The 19,601-nt window shown below is 41.0% G+C and overlaps 1 long non-coding RNA gene across 1 annotated transcript in view; it reads right to left on the reverse strand.

The window, feature by feature from the left end:
* Positions 1-15,667: 15,667 nt before the first annotated feature.
* LOC132398476 (uncharacterized) overlaps positions 15,668-19,601 on the reverse strand; it is a 33,763-nt gene continuing 29,829 nt past the window's right edge. Inside the window, exon 2 of the long non-coding RNA XR_009513667.1 lies at positions 15,668-15,933. This is a non-coding gene — a long non-coding RNA (uncharacterized LOC132398476). The remainder of the gene's footprint in view (positions 15,934-19,601) is intronic.

The raw sequence follows: 19,601 nt of genomic DNA on the forward strand, positions 1-19,601 counted from the left end.
CCTGATTGAGAAGTTGCAGAACCTTGGCCTCTGTATCTCCCTCTGCAATTGGATCCTCGATTTCCTAACCAGAAGACCACAATCTGTGTGAATTGGTGATAACATATCCTCCTCGCTGCCAATCAACACTGGCGCACCTCAGGGGTGTGTGCTTAGCCCACTGTTCTACTCTGTACACACATGACTGTGTGGCTAGGCATAGCTCAAATACCATGTACAAATTTGCTAATGATACAACTATTGTTGGTACAATTGCAGACGAGAGGGTGTACAGAAGTGAGATATGCCAACTAGTGGAATGGTGCCACAGCAACAACCTGGCACTCAACGTCAGTAAAACGAAAGAGCTGATTATGGACTTCAGGAAGAGTAAGACAAGGGAGCACATACCAATCCTCATAGAGGGATCAGAAGTGGAGAGAGTGAGCAGCTTCAAGTTCCTGGGTGTCAAGATCTCTGAGGATCTAACCCGATCCCAACATATCGGTGTAGTTATATAGAAGGCAAGACAGCAGCTGTACTTTATTAGGAGCTTGAAGCGATTTGGCATGTCAACAAATACACTCAAAAACTTCTATAGTTGTACCATGGAGAGCATTCTGACAGGCTGCGTCACTGTCCGATATGGGGAGGCTACTGCACAGGACTGAAAGAAGCTACCGAGCATTATAAATTTAGTCGGCTCCATCTTGGGTACTAGCCTACAAAGTACCCAGGACATCTTCAGGAAGCAGTGTCTCAGAAAGGCAGCGTCCATTATTAAGGACCTCCAGCACCCAGGGCATGCCCTTTTCTCACTGTTACCATCAGGTAGGAGGTACAGAAGCCTGAAGGCACACACTCAGTGATTCAGGAACTGCTTCTTCCCCTCTGCCATTGATTCCTAAATGGACATTGAAGCTTTGGACAGTATCTCGCTTTTTTTTAATATACAGTATTTCTGTTTTTTCACATTTTAAAAAAATCTATTCAATACACATAATTGATTTACTCGTTTATTTATTATTATGATTTATTTTACTTAATATTTTTCTCTCTCTCTGCTAGATTATGTATTGCATTGAACTGCTGCTGCTAAGTTAACAAATTTCACTTCACATGCCAGATTCTGATTCTGGAATAAACTTAGGAGTACCAAGCTTCAGGGAGTGCACATAGCAGACAATCTCACCTGGCTTCTCAGCACCAGCTCTTTGGTCAAGAAAGTACAGCAGCATCTGCACTTCCTGAGGAGATTGAGATGAGTGAGGCTTTCACAACCCCCCCACCCACCATTCCAACCAATTTTTACAGGAACACCATTGAGATTGACCTGACTGGCTGCATCACCATCTGCTGCGGGAATGGCAGGGCATCTGACCATAAGACCCTATTGAGGATTGCAAGGGCTGCGGAGAGGATCGTTGGGGTCTCTCTTCCACCCTGCCAAGATATTTACCATAGGCAGGGCCCTTATCATTGTCAATAATTATTTCCCACCTATCCAACAATCTCTTTGAACATCTACCATCAGGCAGGAGGTACCACAGCAATAAGATGTCAGGATAAGAAACAGCTTCTTCCCCAAGGCCGTGAGACTGCTGAACTTCCTGCCACCACCCAGGTGACAACAATTATACTCTTTACTTTTTAAATTATGTTGTAAATGCACATTTTGCTAAATGTCAAACTTCTGGAATATATTTTATTATTTGTTAACGTATTTGTGGTAATATTACTTTATGTGCTGTGTGTGAGTTATACAGTGCCTATAAAAAGGATTCACCACCTTTGGAAGTTTTCATATTTTATTGTTTTACAACATTGAATACCAGTGGATTTAATTTAGCTTTTTTGACACTGATCAACAGAAAAAGAATCTTTCACGTCACTGAAAACACATCTCTACAAATAGATCTAAATTAATTAAAAATATAAAACACAAAATATTTGATTGAATGAGTATTTACCCCTTTTAATATGATGCACCAACTCACTGGTGCAGCCAATTGGTTTTAGAAATCAGATAATTAATTAAATAGAGATCTGCTTTTGGAGATCTGTGTGCAGTCAAGGTGTTTCAATTGATTATATTAAAAATACACCTGAATCTGGAATGTCCAACTGCTGGTGAGTCAGTATCCTGGCAAAAACTACACCATGAAGACAAAAGAACACTCCAAGCGACTCTACTAAAAAGTTATTGAAAAGCACAAGTCAGGAGATGGATATAAGAACATTTCCAAGTCACTGAATATCCCTTAAAGTACAGTTAAGTTAATCATCAAGAAATTGAAAGAATATGGCACAGTTGTAAATCTGCCTGCAGCAGGCCATCCTCAAAACAGAGTAAACCATGCAGGAAGGGGCTAGTGAGAGAAGCCACTGAGAGACCAATGACAATTCTAGTGGAGCTACAAGCTTCAGTGACTGAGATGGCAGAGACTGCGCATACAACAACTGTTGCCCGGGTGCTTCACCAGTCGCAGCTTTATGGGAGAGTGGCAAAGAGAAAGCCACAGTCGAAAAAAAAACTTTCAAGAAATCTAGGCTAGAGTTTGCCAGAAGGCATGTGGGAGACTGAAGTCAGCTGGAAGAAGGTTCTATGCTCTGATGAAACCAAAACTGAGCTTTTTGGCCATTAGACTAAACGATACTGCTCATCATCAAAAATACACTATCAATACTGTGAAGCATGGAGGTGGCTGCATCATTGAATGGGGATATTTCACTGCAGCAGGCCCTGGAAGGCTTGTGAAGTAAGGGGGTAAAATGAACAAAGCAAAATAACAGGGAAATCCTGGAGGAAAACTTAATGCAGTCTGCAAGAGAATTGTGACTTGGGAGAAGATTTGTTTTCAAGCAAGACAAAGCCAAAGCTACATAAGAATGTTTTAAAAACAATAAAGTTAACATCCTGGAGTGGCAAGTCAGAGTTCAAGCCTCAATCCAATTGAGAATCTGTGGCTGGACTTGAAAAGGGCTTTTCATTCACAGTCCCCATTCAATCTGACAGAGCTTGAGCAGTTTGAAAAGAAGAATGGGCAAAAAATGCAGCGTCCAGGTGCGCAAAGTTGGCAGAGACGCATCCACACAGACTCAAGGCTGTAATTGCTGCCAAAGTTGTATCTACTAAATACTGACTTGAAGGGGTGAGTAATTATGCAACCAATAATTTTGTGTTTAATAATTGTAATAAATTTAGACCAATTTGTAGAAATTTGTTTTCACTTTGACAGAAAAGAGTCTTTTCTGCTGATCAGTGTCCAAAAAGCCAAAATAAATCCACTGTGATTCAATGTTGTAAAACAATAAAACATGAAATCTTCCAAGGGGGTGAATACTTTTTATAGGCACCATATGTACTGTGCTGTGCACCTTGGTCCAGAGGAATGTTGTTTCATTTGGTGATATACATGTTCTATTCCACCTTGGTCCAGAGGAATGTTGTTTTGTTTGCTGGTATACATGTTATGGTTGACAATAAACTTGAACTTGATTGAACTTGACCCTAACTCACAATGCATTTGGAAGTGAGGACGAGGAGAGCACCCCACTCCATTCCAGGATCCAAGAAGCCAGCCAGACCTACACCAAAGGGGGGTTATCTATATCAACATTGAAGCAAAGTATACCAATTGGTTGTATCACGGCCTGATACAGAAACAGCAATCTTCATGAACAGAACAGCCTACAGAAAGTAGTGTTTACAGCCCAATCCAAAATGGATAAAGCCCTCCCCACCATATATCTGCATATCGCAGGAAAGCAGCATCCATCATCAAGAACCCCCACCATCCAGTCCATGCTCTATCGTTGCTGCTACCATCAGGAAGGTAGTACAGGAACGCCAGCATTTACTCTGCTAGATTTGAGAACAGTTATTACCCAACCATCAGGCTCTTGAACCAGAGGGGATAACTTCACTCACTCCATCACTGAAGTATTCCCTCAACCTACAGACTCGCTTTAAAGGACTTTTCATCTCATGATCTCAATATTTATTGCTTGTTTATTTATTATTATTATTATTTTGTGTGTGTGTTTTTTCCCTCTTATTCTATTTCCACAGTTCGTTGTCTCTGTGTATTGGGTGTTTGCCCATCTTGGTGTGTGCTGCTTTTCATTGATTTGTTTGTGTTTCTTTGTAGTTACTCTGAATGTCCGCAAGAAAATGAATCTCAGGGTAGTATATGGTGACATGTATGTATTTTGATAATAAACTTACTTTGAACTGTGCAACATTCTTCCTCATTCTGTCTGCAAATGAACAGATTTTCTTCACCAATCTCTGCCTTTAGTGTAATTAGTGGTCCAGATATAAAATTCTTTCAGTTCTTTTCCTCAAACTCACTCTCTCTCCCCCCTCTCCCTCTCCCTCCCTCCCTCTCCCCCACCCCCCCCCCACCCCACCCCTGGTATCTCCGAGCCCCTCCCCCACCTCACACAGCCTTCTTGTTTCTCTGTCAAATTTAATCTCCTCTGATGGAATCCCGAGGAGGAGTTGAAGTGTTTTTTTTAAAAACCACAAAGGTGATAAACAAATGCAAATTGTTATTGAAGTTGTTGCAAGATGGTACAGGACTATTCTCCCGGTGCAAACACAATTAGATCACAAAAAAATGCTGCACTGGGCAAATTCAAGAATCCCCCGTTGTTCAGCGTGGCCCTGCAGGAAAACAAAAAGATGCTGTTACGGCACAGTCTGTTACCTAATTAAAAGGCAAGAGGGAGAAAAGGGAACCAGCAGAAAACCAATCACTTATTCATATCTTGGCCTTTGCTTCTGACGTACCATTTGTGTTTGTGTTGCTGTGGTTTGGGGCGGATGTTGCCTTGAAGTCCCTCCTGGCTGACATCCAGTTTAATTTGCAGCAAGCACATTGTGCATTTCCTCCCCCAAACATCTTACACAGCCGGACGGCTGCAATATAGGCACGAAGAAAGGCGAAGTCCAGAAATAATGCTTACATTCTAAGACAGCGCGGGAGAAGAACCATTTTCATTCAATGCATCTTCGGTAGCAGAGGGAACCGTTCTCTCCGCCGAGACCTCGGATGGGTTTACTTCCTCGGCGTGGGGAAGCTGACGAGTTCGTGGATTGCAACGTTTGATGAATAAAATATTTGCAGTTGGCCGCAGGAACCTCTGATGTCTTATGGCTGTTGGCATCTCTCTCTATCGCTGTCAGCAGCGGCTGTAAGTCACGGTAGGTTAAAAGGAATATGTACCTACCCCGATATAAAAGACGTTTTATTTTTAATTGTCGCTTTGGATATCGTAGGGAGCCTAACGGTGAGCGCTGGAAGTAGGATTGTCTTGGAAAATAGGTGTAGATCTGTTCGTCTCCCAAGCCCCGGGGAGCCATATCTTGGCCGAGTTTAAAGCAGCGATCTGGGGAATTAGATTTTAAATGCAAACTTGGAAGGGTTACTTTGACGTTTATTTCTTTTCCATCGAAGAGAGTATTGACATAAAAGAGTCTTCCGTTTCAATTGCGCATTGTATAGATGCAGTTCACCTGCTTTAACAGCCGGCGGAAAAGTCTCACTCAGACTGATGTTACTCCCGCCCTTGGATGCAGACGCTGCAGCTACTGAGAAGTCCATGGACCTCTTTAAACGTGGAAATGAAATGTTGCGGCACGGCACTTTTGTCCTTCAGTAACTAATAAGTGTGAATAGCTGTCAGCAGATGATTTCTCATCAGTGACCCCCCACCGCCCCCACCCATCCCCCCACCCCCCACCGCGTCGGCTTGAAGGAATAAAATGTTGGGTCAATGGGCACCAGGTCTTGGTGAGTCCCAGGACCCTGCAGTGAACACCGATATCAGGCGAATGCAGCAGGGGGCACTGTTATCAGACTGCCTGGCAGGTGAGATGGGAAAGGATTGGAATTATGTCCTTGACTTTAAGGAGACAGTGCCTGAAAACAAGCACTGTACATTCAGTGCAAGTGAACACAGATAAGCTTCTCCCCATAGAATTTTATTTCGCACTATCGCACAGTGCTGAAACGAACGTTACCCAGGAGTAGTTCCTATTGCCACTAGGTTACAACATTGTTATAATCAGTGACAATATATCAGTATCTCTTAACACTGATAATTAACTTCTTACATCCTAAACAAAAAAAGTAATAGATACCCAGTGAAGGCAACCTGAAATAATTGTCTATTCTTAAATCCAGTTTTATAAGCGCACAATTTAGCATGTAGTCCAGTCTAATAGACGCTCCTGTATGTCAGAGCTGCTATCTTGTAGAAGACATTGAGCAGGTACCTGATTTTTCCCCTGAGGTAGATGTTAAAAATCAGATACCAATTTTTTAAGAATGTCGGTCTTTTTAGTGTCCTGGTCGCTCAACAAATATGATTAAATTTCACGTCACATGCCAGTGACAATAAACCTGATTCTGATATCTGAATCTAAAGTACATTGTTATAATCGCAGTGGGATTTGGAGAATTTCTTTCTACATCTGAGATATATCTATGGTTGCACAGAGCATAAACACGTCTTGAAAATAACTACATAAATATAATAGCTTTTCTGTTCCAAGGTAGCAAAATAAATGTCGTAGTTGCTTAAATATTAAACTGATAGTGAATTTCATGTGTTAGACTGAATAACTTTGCTAGGAGGTTTTAAAAATATCTATTTTGACATAATTAAAAACTAAACATTCCTCTTCCCAGTTAGGTTTATAGAATAAATAGAGCAGAGCTTTCCAAGAGCATGAAAGACTTATGGCATCCTGCTTGCTTTCTTACACTGACAAACAGTACCAAGAATAGACGTAGTTACTCATTCCTTTGCTGCTTATGAGATCTTGTTGTCCTGCCTCCTTAAATGACAGCAATTATTCATTGTATATTTCAGAAATATATAAGCATTTGGGGCCTGGAATTTTGCCCTGGACAATTCATAAATCTCTTAGATTTGTATTTTAGTGAGAACTTCTGTTTGTGGAATTCATTCAAGCACCATGATATTGATGCCAAATTGTTCAAATGTATACAAATTTATACTGATGTTAGTTTCTAAAACTAAACAGGAAATTAATGTGTTTTGTGCTAATAGAAAAGTATTACTGTATAAACATTAATGCCACTGTAAAGAAAACAAATTAATGAAATTATGAAGGCACAACCAACATATTGAATGTGTAACAATCACCTGGAAATTCAGAAACTAAGCCACTGTGATATAGCTGGGCAGAAGATACCCCAGTGATCTTCCAAAATGATAACAAATTAACTTTTACAAAATGGCCTATTGAGCAGTGTTGCATATCCAGATTTTAAATCCAAGAATGTTTCTGCAGCATTGTTTGTATTTGGCAACAAATGTAAACTCAGTAAGGGAAGGCTGGTTTTTTGTAAGTTTGGGGCTCTCTGTAGAGCAGTGGTTTCTAACCTGGGTTCCACAGACCCCTTGGTTGATTGTACGGACCCATGGCATAAAAAGGCTGTAGAACTTGGCTTGCTATAACAGAAAAGGCTCTCACTGAGTCTTCGTTGTAATTATACTACTTTAGGAGCTCCAGTTCACACATGTCAGATACAGATTGAGATTTCAGAGACTAACTTCTCAACTTAGGGAGAAACATGTTCTAGGAGGGTTCGGAGGAATAATTGAATGTTGTACGAATTTAATTTATAACCATTAAGGAATTTCCAGATGTGTGGGTGGGAAGCAGCAAAGAATTGACTTGGGTTTTGTTGAACTAAAACCAGTCAAGTCTAGATTCATATCAGACTCATGTAATAGCATATTCACGGTGCAGGCGAGTCACCCACAGATTTGATAAAGTTCATCAAAAAATAGCTTTAAATTGGACAAAGAGCAAGAGAAAACTCTATAGAGTGATTGCATAAGACCATAAAATACCATAAAACATCAGAGAAGAATTAAACCATTTAGCCCATCAAGTCTGCTCCACCACAACATCATGGCTGATTTAATTTATCCTCCTCAACTTCATTCTCCTGCCTTCTCCCTGTAACCTTTGAAGCCCTTAATAATCAAACTCTGCTTTAAATGTACCTGATCTTTCAGCCACCAGCGTCTGTGATAGTGACTTCCAATGACTCACTACCCTCTGCCTCGAGAAATTCTTCTTTATTTCTGTTCTAAGGAACATCCTTCTATCCTGAGGCTGTGCCCTCTGGTCCTAGACTCTCCTACTATAGGAAATGTTCTCTCCATGCCCACTCCATCTCGACCTTTCAATAATCAGTAAGCTTCAATGAGAGCTGCTTCATTCTTCTAAACTCTGGCGAGTGCAAGCCCAGGATCATCATATATTAATCCTTACATTCACAGGATCATTCTCATAAACCTTCTCTGTCAGCACATCCTTTCTTAGATGTGAGGCTCAAAACCGCTCACTGTACTCCAAATGTGGTCTGACCAATATGTTATACAAAGCCTTAGCATTACCCATGATTTAATATTCCAGTTCTGTGGAACTGAATTCTAACATTGCATTTGCCTTCCTTGCAATCAACTTAACTTGCAACTTAAGCCTAAGGGAATCCCGCACTAAGACTCCCAAGTCCCTTTGCACCTCTGATTGCTCAGTGGGGACTAATATCCTTGTGGGAAGGTTTGCCAATGCTGCAGAGTTGGGGGAGGTGATTAAATTAGAGTTCAAGGGTAATGGGAACCTGAATGTTAGAATAGATATTGGAGTGGCTGTGGGGAAAGATATTGTTAATCCTACAATCAAAGGCAGGAGTCAAGGGTGCTTGAGCAGGGTGAGATTAATATTCAAAATCGTGTACATTTCATGCAAGAAGTATTCAAAGTTGAAAGTAAATTTAATATCAATGTATATATACATTATCATCCACAATCCTGAGAAACATTTTCTTGCGGGCATGCTCAATAAATCCATGATATAATAATAACCATAACAGAGTCACTGAAGGACCACATCAACTTGGGTACAGCTAATGTGCAAAAGACAACAAACTGTACAAATGCAAAAAGAAAGCTATAATAATAATAATTAAATAAGCAGTAAATATCAAGAACATGAGATGAAGAGACCTTGAAAGTGAGTCTATAGGATGTGGGAACATTTCAATGATGAGGCAATTGAAGTTGAGTGAAGATATCCCCTTTGGTTCAAGAGCATGATGGTTGAGATGTAATAGCTGCTTCTGAACCTGGTGGTATGGGTCCTGAGAATCTTGCACCTTCTTCCTGATGGCAGCAGAGAGAAGAGAGCATGACTTTGATGGTGGGGTTCCCTGATGAAGGATGCTGCCTTCCTGCAACTACACTTTGTGTAGATATGCTCAATGGTGGGAGGATGGATTTACTCTTGATGGACTGGGCTGTATCCATTGCTTTTTTCCAGGGTTTTCTGTTAAAGGGCATTGGTGCTTCCATACCAGGCTGTGATGTAGCCAGTCAGTATACTCTCCACTATATATCTGTAGAAGATTGTCAAATTGTTAGAAGTCATGTTGAATCTTCACAAATTCCTAAGGAAGTAGAGGCACTGCATGCTTTCTTCATAATTTCCCTTACATGCTGGGCCCAGAACGGGTTCTCCAAAATGATGACACCAAGGAATTGAAAATTGCAGACCCCCTCCACCTCTGATCATCCGATGATTAGCTCATGGATCTCTGGTTTCCTCCTCCTGATAATCAGCTATTGTAGGAAAGGCGGATGATCTTAGGGCATGGATTAACTTGTGAAATTATGACATTGTAGCCATGAGTGAGATGTTTGCAGGAGAGGTAGGACTAGTAGCTCAATGTTCCAGGGTTCCATTGTTTTAGACATGTTGAAGTGGGAGGGATTAAAAAGGGACGAGTGACATTACTGGTCAGGAAAATGGCATGGCATTGCTTGGATAGCACAGTCTTAAGAGCTTATTTTACAGAGGCTATATGGATGAAACTGAGGAATACAAAAGAAATGAACAGATTAACAGGATTATATTATAAACCACTCAGTAGTCAGCAAGATTTAGAGGAGAAAATTTGAAGAACGATCACAGACTTTTGCAAGAAGCATAACGTCGTTATAGTAGGTGATTTTAACTTTCCACATATTGACTGGGACTCCCATACTGTAGAAGTGTTGGATGGAATAGAGGTTCTCAAATGTGTTCAGGAATGTTTTGTTAATCAGGATATAGAGGTCCCAACTAGAAAGAGGATGACACCAGATGTCCTATTAAGAAATGAGACAGGGGAGGTGACGGAAGTTTGTGTAGGGAAACACTTTTCACCTAGTGATCATAATTAGTTTTTAGTTAATTATGGAGAAAGATAAATCTGGTCCTCAGGTTGAGATTCTAAGTTGAAGAAAGGCTAATTTTGATGGTACCAGAAAGTATCTGGCAAAGTATGGATTGGAACGGGCTGTTCCTTGTAAAAGGTGCAATTGATAAGTGGGAGGCATTCAAAAGTGAAGTTATGTAAGTATAGACCTAGTTCCTGTCAGAACAGAAGGCATGGATATTAGGTTTAGGGAACCTTGGTTTTCACAAAGTATTGAAGCCCTGGTTATGAAAAAGGAGGTGCAGCACAGATATAGGTAGGAAGGAGTAAACGAGGTACTAGAGGATTGTAAGAAATACAAGAGAACACTTAAGGAAATCAGAAGAGCTAAAAGAATGTATGAGGTTTTTCTAGCAAACAAGGTGAAGGAGAATCCCAAGGGTTTCTACAGATATATTAAGAGGAAAAGGATAGGAAGGGACAAAATTGGTCCTCTGGAAGATTAGTATGGTCATATATGCATGGAGTCAAAAGAAATGGGGGCGATCTTAAATGGATTTACTTGGGACACAGAGTCCATACAAGTGAGGCAAAGCAGCAGTAAGGTCATGAACTTTATATGGATTACAGAAGAGATGTTTGCTCTCTTGAGGCAAATTAGGGTGAATAAATCAACACGACTTGACAAGGCACTCCTCATAACCTATGGGAGGCTGGTGCAGAAATTGCACAGATACTTTAAACATCTTTAAGTACTTAAACTTAAAGTATCACAGATTGGAGGATAGCTAATGTTGTAGTGTTTAAGAAGGGCTCTAAGAATAAGCCAGGAAATTATAGGCTGGTGAGCCTGACATCAGTAGAGAGTAAGTTATTGTAAGGTAATATAAAGGACATGATATACAGTGCCTATAAAAAGTATTCACCTCCCTTGGAAGTTTTCATGTTTTATTGTTTTACAACACAATCTCAGTGGATTTAATTTGGCTTTCTTTGACACTGATCAACAGAAAAAACTTTCATGTCGAAGTGAAAACAGATCTCCACAAAGTGATCTAAATTAATTACAAATATAAAACACAAAATAACTGATAGCACAAGTATTCACCCTTCAAGTTAGTCTTTGGTAGATGCACTGGCAGCAATTACAGCCTGGATACTGTATGGATAGTTCTCTATCAGCCTTGTACACCTGCACACTGCAATTTTTCCCCATTCTTCTTTACAAAACTGCTCAAGCTGTGTCAGATAACATGGGGATCATGAGTGAACAGCCCTTTTCAAGTCAAGCCACAAATTCTCAATTGGATTGAGGTCTGGACTCTGACCTGACCACTCCAGGACATTAACTTTGTTGTTTTTAAGCCATTCCTGTGTAGCTTTGGTTTTGTCTTGCTGGATAGTATCTTCTCCTGAGACGCAGTTTTCTTGCAGACTGCATCAAGTTTTCCATCAGAATCTCGCAGTATTTTGCTGCATTTTTACCTTCACAAGCCTTCCAGGGCCTGCTGCAGTGAAGCATCCCCAAAGCATGATGCAGCCAACACTATGCTTCACGGTTGGGATGATGCATTTTTGATGATGTGCAGTGTTTGGCTTACACCAAACATTGCGTTTAGACTGATGCCCAAAAAGCTCAATTTTGGTTTAATCAGACTCTAGAACCTCCTTCCAGCTGATTTCAGAATCTTCCACATGCCTTCTGGCAAACTCTAACCAAAATTCCATGTGAGTTTTATTCAGTAGTGGCTTTCCCTTTGCAATTCTCCCATGAAGCTATGATTGGTGAAGCACCTGGGCAACAGTTGTTGTATGCACTGTCTCTCCCATATCAGCCACTGAAGCTTGTAACTCCTCCAGAATTGTCATAGGTCTGTTGGTGGCCTTACTCACAAGTCCCCTTCTTGAACAGTCACTCAGTTTTTGATGAAAACCTGCTGTAGGCAGATTTACAGCTGTGCCATATTCTTTCCATTTCTTGATGATTGACTTAACTGTACTCCAAGGGATATTCAGTGACTTGGAAGTTTTCTTGTATCCATCTTCTGACTTGTGCTTTTCAATAACCTTTTACCAGAGTTGCTTGGAGTGTTCTTTTGTCTTCATGGTGTAGTTATTGCCGGGATACTGACACTCTAGCAGTCGAACCTTCCAGATACAATCAGCGGAAACACCTTGACTGTACACAGGTCTCCAGAAACAGATCTCCATTTAACTAATTATGTGACTTCTAAAAACAATTGGCTGCACCAGTGATGATTTGGTGTGTCATAGTAAAGGAAGTGAAAACTTATGCAATCAATTACTTTATGTTTTATATTTGTAATTGAATTAGATCACTTTGTAGTGATCTGTTTTCACTTTGACACAGAAGAGTGTCAAAAAAAGATCAACTTCTGTTGATCAGTGTCAAAAAAAGCCAAATTAAATCCACTGTGATTCAAAGTTGTAAAAGAATAAAACATGAAGAATGCCAGTGGGGATGAATAACTTTATAGGCACTGCATAAGTATTGGGTAAACAGGGACTGATTAGGGGTACTGTAGTCAACATGGCTTTTTGTGTGGTAGGTCATGTCTAACCAATAATATAGAGGTTTTTAAACGTGGTTTATCAGGGATTTGATGAAGATTATTTCAGGAAATTTGATGAAGGCAAAGAGTGTACGTTGTCAACATGGACTTCTTGCAAGGCCTTTGACAATGTCTCACGTGGGAAGTTGGCCAAAAAAGTTTAGTCACTTAGCATTCAAAAAGAAGTTGTAAATTGGATTAGACATTGGATTTGCGGTAGAAGCCAGAGAGTGGTAGAGGTTAGTTGCCTCTTGGACTGGAGGCCTTTGACTAGTGGTGTGTCATGGGAATTGGTGCTGGGTCTGTTGTTGCTTGTCATCTGTAGTAATGGTCCTGATAATAACATGGTAAACTGGATCTGCAAATTTGCGGACGGCACAAAAATTGTGAATGTAGTGGACAATCACAGCTTACAGTGAGGTCTGGACCGATTGGAAAAATAGGCTTAAAAATGGCACAAGGAATTTGTTGTAGACAAGTGTGAGGTGTTGCACTTTGGGAGAGCAAGTCAGGTTAAGAGTTATATGGTGAGCAGTAGGGCATTGAGGAATGCGGTAGAACATTGGGATCCAGGAATCCAGATCTGTAGTTCCTTGGAAGTGGTATCACAGGTAGATAGAGTCATAAAGATAGCTTTTGGCATATTAACCTCAATAAAACAAAGCACTGAATACAGAAGTTGGGATGTTATGTTGAAGTTGAATAAGATATTGGTGAGGCCTAATTTGGGGATTTGTGTGCAACTTTGGTCACCTGCTTCCCGGAAAGATGTAAATAAAATAGAAAGAATGCAGAGAAAATTTACAGAGATATTACCAGAACTTGAGAACTTGAGGTCTTGAGTTATAGAGAAAGGTTGAATGAGTTAGGACTTTATTCCCTAGACCATAGAAAAATGAGGGGAGATTTGATAGAGGTATACAAAATTATAAGAAGTATAGATAGAATAAATACAAATTAGCTTTTTCCACTGTGGTTGGATGAGAGTAGAACTAGAAGTCATGGGTTAAGGGCAAAAGGTGAAATGTTTAAGGGGAACATGAGGGGAACTTCTTCACTAGGAGGTTCGTGAGAGTGTGGAATGAGCTGCCAGTGGAAGTGGTAGTTTAGGTTTGAGAAATTTGGATAGGTACATGGATGGGAGGGGTATGGAGGGCTATGGTCTGGGAGCGGGTCAATGGGACTAGGCAGATTAATAGTTCAGCATGGAATACCTGTGCCAAATGCCTGATTCTCTGTCGTCATGTTCTATGACTCTATGAAAGAGTTAATGTGTGAGAAATGTTTGATGGCTCCAGACTTGTATTCACTGGAGTTTAAAAGAATGAAGGGGCTTCTCAATGAATATTGAAAGACCCAGATAGAGTGGATGTGGGGGGGGGGATGTTTCCTTTGGGGGGAATTTAGTACAAGAGGGCACAGTCTCAGAATACTGGGGCAACACTTTAGAAGAGAGATGACGTTTTTTTTTTAGCCAGAGGGTGGTGATTCTGTGGAAATTATTACCACAGACAGCTGTGGAGGCCAAGTAATTGGGAATATTTAAAGTAGAGATTGGTGGGTTCTTGATTAGTAATAAAGAGGCAGGAGAATAGATTGAGAGGGATAATAAATCACCCTTGATGGAATGGTGGAACAGATTTGATGGGCTGAATTCTGCTCCTTTGTCGTATGGTCTTTATTGCTTCTACCAAGTTGCATGATGATATACTTCCCTGCACTGTATTCCATCTGCCTCTTCTTTGCTCATTCTCCTATCTGTCTAAATTCTTCAGCAGGCTCCTTCCTACTTTAACACTACCTGCTCCTCTCATATCTTTGTATCATCTTCAAACTTGGCCACAAAGCCTTCAATTCTGTCATCCAATGGACCTATCACCACCCCTTGGGGAAAGCCAGTATTCATCAGCAGCCAAACCATCAAGGCCTTCTTTATTCCCATTCGATGCCTTCTGCCATTCAGTCAATCTTCGACCCATGGTACTATCTTCCTGTAATGCCATGGACTCTTATCTTTTTTAACAGCCTAATGTGTGGCATCTTGTCAAAGGCTTTCTGAAAATCCAAGTAAATAACATGCAAGGACTCCCCTTTTTCTATCCTGCTGATTATTTCCTCAAAGAATTCAAACAGATTTTCATATAAGGAAATCATGCTGACTTTAGCCTGTTTTATCATGTGTCTCCACATCCTCCGAAACCTCTTCTTTCTCCAGCATCTTACCAAGAAGTAAAGCCAGGCTAACTGGCCTCTCAGTTCCTGATTCTTGAAAGATCACTAATAATACCTCCACACTCATTTATGCTACCTTTTTCAGAACCCAGGGGTGTAGTCCAGCTGGTCCAGGTGATTTATATAGTGTCAAACCATCTAGCTTCCCAAGCACCTTCTCATGAGTAATACCAACTACACTCACTTCTGCCTTGACGGTCTCGAATTTCTGGCATGCTGCTTCTGTCTTCCACAGTGAGCACAGCACATGTATGGTTCAGCAAAAATCCTATCATGTGTACATGTCTCACTCCCTACTTCTCAATCTCCTAATTCTACCAGTTATTGGTGAATTCCTCAGAACTTTTAAAATGCAAAATGTATTGATTTGTTTAGCCAATATTATTTGACACCTAAGGTTGGTCTGTCTCCAAAATTAGAAACTGTTCGCAAACTTTATACCCAAGGTTGCATGTGAATCATGAGAAAGATTATCTGTGTATAATCTTTAGGTCTTTAGTTTTGAATGTGGTGGGTAGAACTAGTGAGCATTTTATTTCATTCATCACTATTAGTGAGGCGAGTTGCAAATGGCTAATGTAGTGTCTCTATTAATAAAAGGTTAAAAGATAATGCCAAACAAAAATAAAATTAATGAAAGGTCATTTGAGACCTGAATGTCAGTTCTCAATTTATTCTGCATATTGTTTTGTTCTATACCAAACCAGGAGAACCGAGACGATAAATAAACTGCTGGAGGAGTTCAGAGGGTTGAGCAGCATCTGTGGCAGGAAAGAAATTGTCGACGTTTTGGGTCGAGACCCTGCATCAGGTACTGAGGCCAAGTTTTTCAATGCTGTAGTTGTTTTACTCCAGGATGATCCTGTAAAAGGCACTTCTTCCCAAGCTCCATTAAAACCACTCTGAAAGTTAAAGTTAGAATTTTATAATATGAATTGATTTTGAACTCATATTCATCTGACTGAGAGACAAATCAATGCTAAACAGCTTAATTTAAAATTATACATTTCTAAACCTTAAATATTTTTTGAGCTATTTCAATGGCATTCCTTCTGTTATAAGCTCATAAGTGTAACTGTTCGTTAATGATCACGGATGCAATTTCACTCACAACTCCTTACACAAAAAAGTAGCGTAGCCCACAATTAGCATGATGAGGCCAGCAATCAGGATTCAGACATGGCTGTTAAAGAGAAGTAGCATTCATTCAACATAGAGGTCAGATCCTGTGCACTAACTACTTCTCCCTGGCATTCAACTGCATTACCATTTATGAATTATCATTGAAAGGAAATTTATGTAGATCAACTACTTTAAACTCACTGTTTGGTTTACATTGGCAGAGTTACTCACTATCCTGATTCCTGATCAGGAAGGCACAAGCCAGAAGTGTGATTGTGTACTCCTGGATCAGTGAGGCTCCAACAAAACTCAACCACTATCAAGTGGATGTTTTACTAGAACCCGCTCCACCAGTTTTAATACTACTCCCCCACTCGAATCCCACAGCGTGGCTGCACTGTAGACCGTGATCAAAATGCCTCACAGCAGTTTACCAAGTTTTTTGCTTGCACCTCCTAAAAGGACAAGGGCAATAAGCAATAGAGAACGATATCAATGGCTCTCCAAGTTATGCACAAACGTAATTTATATAATATTGCTGTTCCTTTACTTCCACCAGAACTAAATCCTGTCCCTATCAGAACAATGGATTATCTTCACCATAGGGACTGGATTTTTTCAAAGCCAAATAAGAAAGCAAAATAACTGCAATAATTATAGGCTTTCATGCCTTTGAATGAATGAATGAAGAAAATATTTACATCGTGATTCTTTATCACTTGGAATAGAGAGACCTGATTTTCCACAATTCTCTCCCATTGTTGGCAGATAAACAGAAATTCTGAATCACTGAATGGGATAAAAGCTGGAGATTTCACTTTATGCTGTATAACTCTGAAACAATCAATAGTGTTACAATATATAATGTATAGAAATGAATAATTGATTGATAACAATGTTTTTTGGGATGGTTCCATTTCTGTGAAACAAGAGGTTGTGCAGATGCTGGTAATTCAGAGTAGCACATACAAAATGCTGGAGGAAGTCAGCAGGTCAGGCAGCATCTATGGAAAGGAACAAAACAGTTAATATTTCAGGCTGAAGCAGGACTGGAAAGGAAGAGAGGGGAAGCCAGAATAAGAAGGTGTGTGGGAGGAGAAAGATTACAAGGTAGAAGGTGATAGGTGAAGCCAGGTGGGTGGGTGGGGGTGGAATGAAGTGAGAAGCTGGGAGGTTATAGGTGGGAAAGATGAAGGAATCTAATAGGAGAGCGGACCTTGGGAGAAAGGGAAAGAGGAAGGGCACTACGGAGAGGTGATAGGCAGGTGAAGGAGAAGAGATACAGGTGAGAGGGGAGTCAGAGTGGGGAATGGTAGAAGAAGAAAGGGAAGGGAGGGAAATATTGGAAGTTTGAGAAATTGATGTTCATACCATCAGATTGGAGGCAGAATTGAGGGTAATTTCATCCTAGCGGTAGAGGACGCTATGGACCGAGATGTTGTAATGGGAATGGGGATTGGACTTAAAATGGTTGGCCACTGAGAAATCCTGCCTGATGAGGATGGAGCGTAAGTGCTCCAATCTATGTCGGGTCATAGATGTTGGATCTAACGTAGAGGAGCCCGTTTCAGGAACACCAGATACAGTAGATGACCTCAACAAATTTACGGGTGAAGTGTTGCTTCACCTGGAAGGACTGTTTGCCTACGTGGAAACAGGTTATCTTCCAAGTCATCACTTGCACCCAGCTATTTTTGCCTTTTCATTGACTACATGGAACCGTCAGGCCTTCACTGGTATCCAAAGCCAAGAGCATCTACATGAGCCCCAGCTATGCCTGCTTTTTCATTGGCTACATAGAAAAGTATTCCTTGGTAACGCCCCCCAATTCCTTCTGTGCTACGTTGATGACTGCATTGGCACTGTTTCATGCACTCACGCCAGGCTCGACAATTTCACTAATTTTGCCTCCAACTTTCACCCTGCCCTTAAATTCACTTGGTCCATTTCTGGAACCTCTCTCTATTCTTTCTTGATCTGTCTCCATCTCTGAGGACAAACTGTCTAACAATATCTTTTATAAGCCTACCAACTCTCACTGCCATCTTGACAATACTTTCCCAACCTATCACCTGTAGGGGAAAACTCCATTCTCTTTTCTCAATTACTTTGTCCCCACTGCATCTCTCCCCAGGATGAGGCTTTCCTTTCCAGAACATCCTCCTTGTTCAAAGAACAGTTTCCCTTTCTCCATAATTAATGGTGCCCTCACTCAAAACCCCTGCATTTTGCATTGCCTTAACAGAAATAGTGATCTTCTTCACCTTTCATACCATCCCATGGGCCTCCTCATCGAGCTCATTATTCCTCAAAACTTCTGCCATCTACAACAAGATCCTACTACCAAACACATCTATAACCCTCCCCCTCAACTATCCGCTGCTTTCCACAGGGATCACTCTCTCCATGGTTCCCTCGTCCATTCACCCTCCCCTCTAATGTCGCTCCCGGTACTTACCCCTGCAAATGAAAGAAGTGCTACACCTGCCCATTCACTTCCTCCCTCACCACCATTCAGGGTCCCAAACAGTCCTTACAGGTGAGACAACATTTCATCAGCAAATCTGCTGGGGTCACCGACTGTATCCGGTGCTCCCAGTGCAGCCTCCTCTACAATGGTGAGACCTGATACAGACCGGGGGACCACTTTGTTGAGAACTTTTGTAACATCTGAAACAGGCAGGATTTCCCAGTGGCCGACCATTTGAATTCAAATCCCCATCCCTGTTCCAACGTATCAGTCCATGGCGATGAGGCCACTTTCAAGTTTGAGAGCAACACCTCATATTCTGTCTGGCATGAACATCAATTTCTTTAACTTCCGGCAATTTCTCCCCTCCCTCTTCCTCTATTCCTCATTTTGACTTCCCTCTTACTTACGCTCTTACCTGTCTTATCACCTCCCCCTGGTGCCCCTTCTCCTTTCCTTTCTCCCATAGTCCTCTCTCCCTCTCCTTTCCTATGAGAATCCTTATTCTCTAGCCCTTTTCCACCTGTTACTTCTCAGCTTCCCGCTTCATCCCCCTACTCCCACCTGGCTTCATTCATCTCTCTCTAGCTTGTTCTCTTTCCCCTCCCCCCACCTTATTCTGGCTTCTTCGCCCTTCCCTCACAGTCCCGACGAAGGATCTCAGCCATAAACATCAACTGTTTATTCCTTTCCACAGATACTGCCTGACCTGCTACAGTCTTCCAGCACTTTGTATCAGTTACTCTCCATTTCCTTGAGTATGAGGTACTTCAGTCTTCATGTAAAGTTGAGAATTCCACTGTTTTCCTAACTTGAGACTTGTTAGGTTTTGAGGAGCTTTCAAAAACTCAGCAGACATACCATTGTTTTGTAGTCATTTCTGCTCTTACTGACGAAGTGTTGCTGCATTTTTAAAAAAAGTACATTTGATGAAGACCCTGAGAATTGACAGCTCTTTTAAATGTTGAAGATGCATTC

Source organism: Hypanus sabinus, chromosome 8, assembly GCF_030144855.1.
Source record: "Hypanus sabinus isolate sHypSab1 chromosome 8, sHypSab1.hap1, whole genome shotgun sequence".
NCBI classification, from domain to species: Eukaryota; Metazoa; Chordata; class Chondrichthyes; order Myliobatiformes; family Dasyatidae; genus Hypanus; species Hypanus sabinus.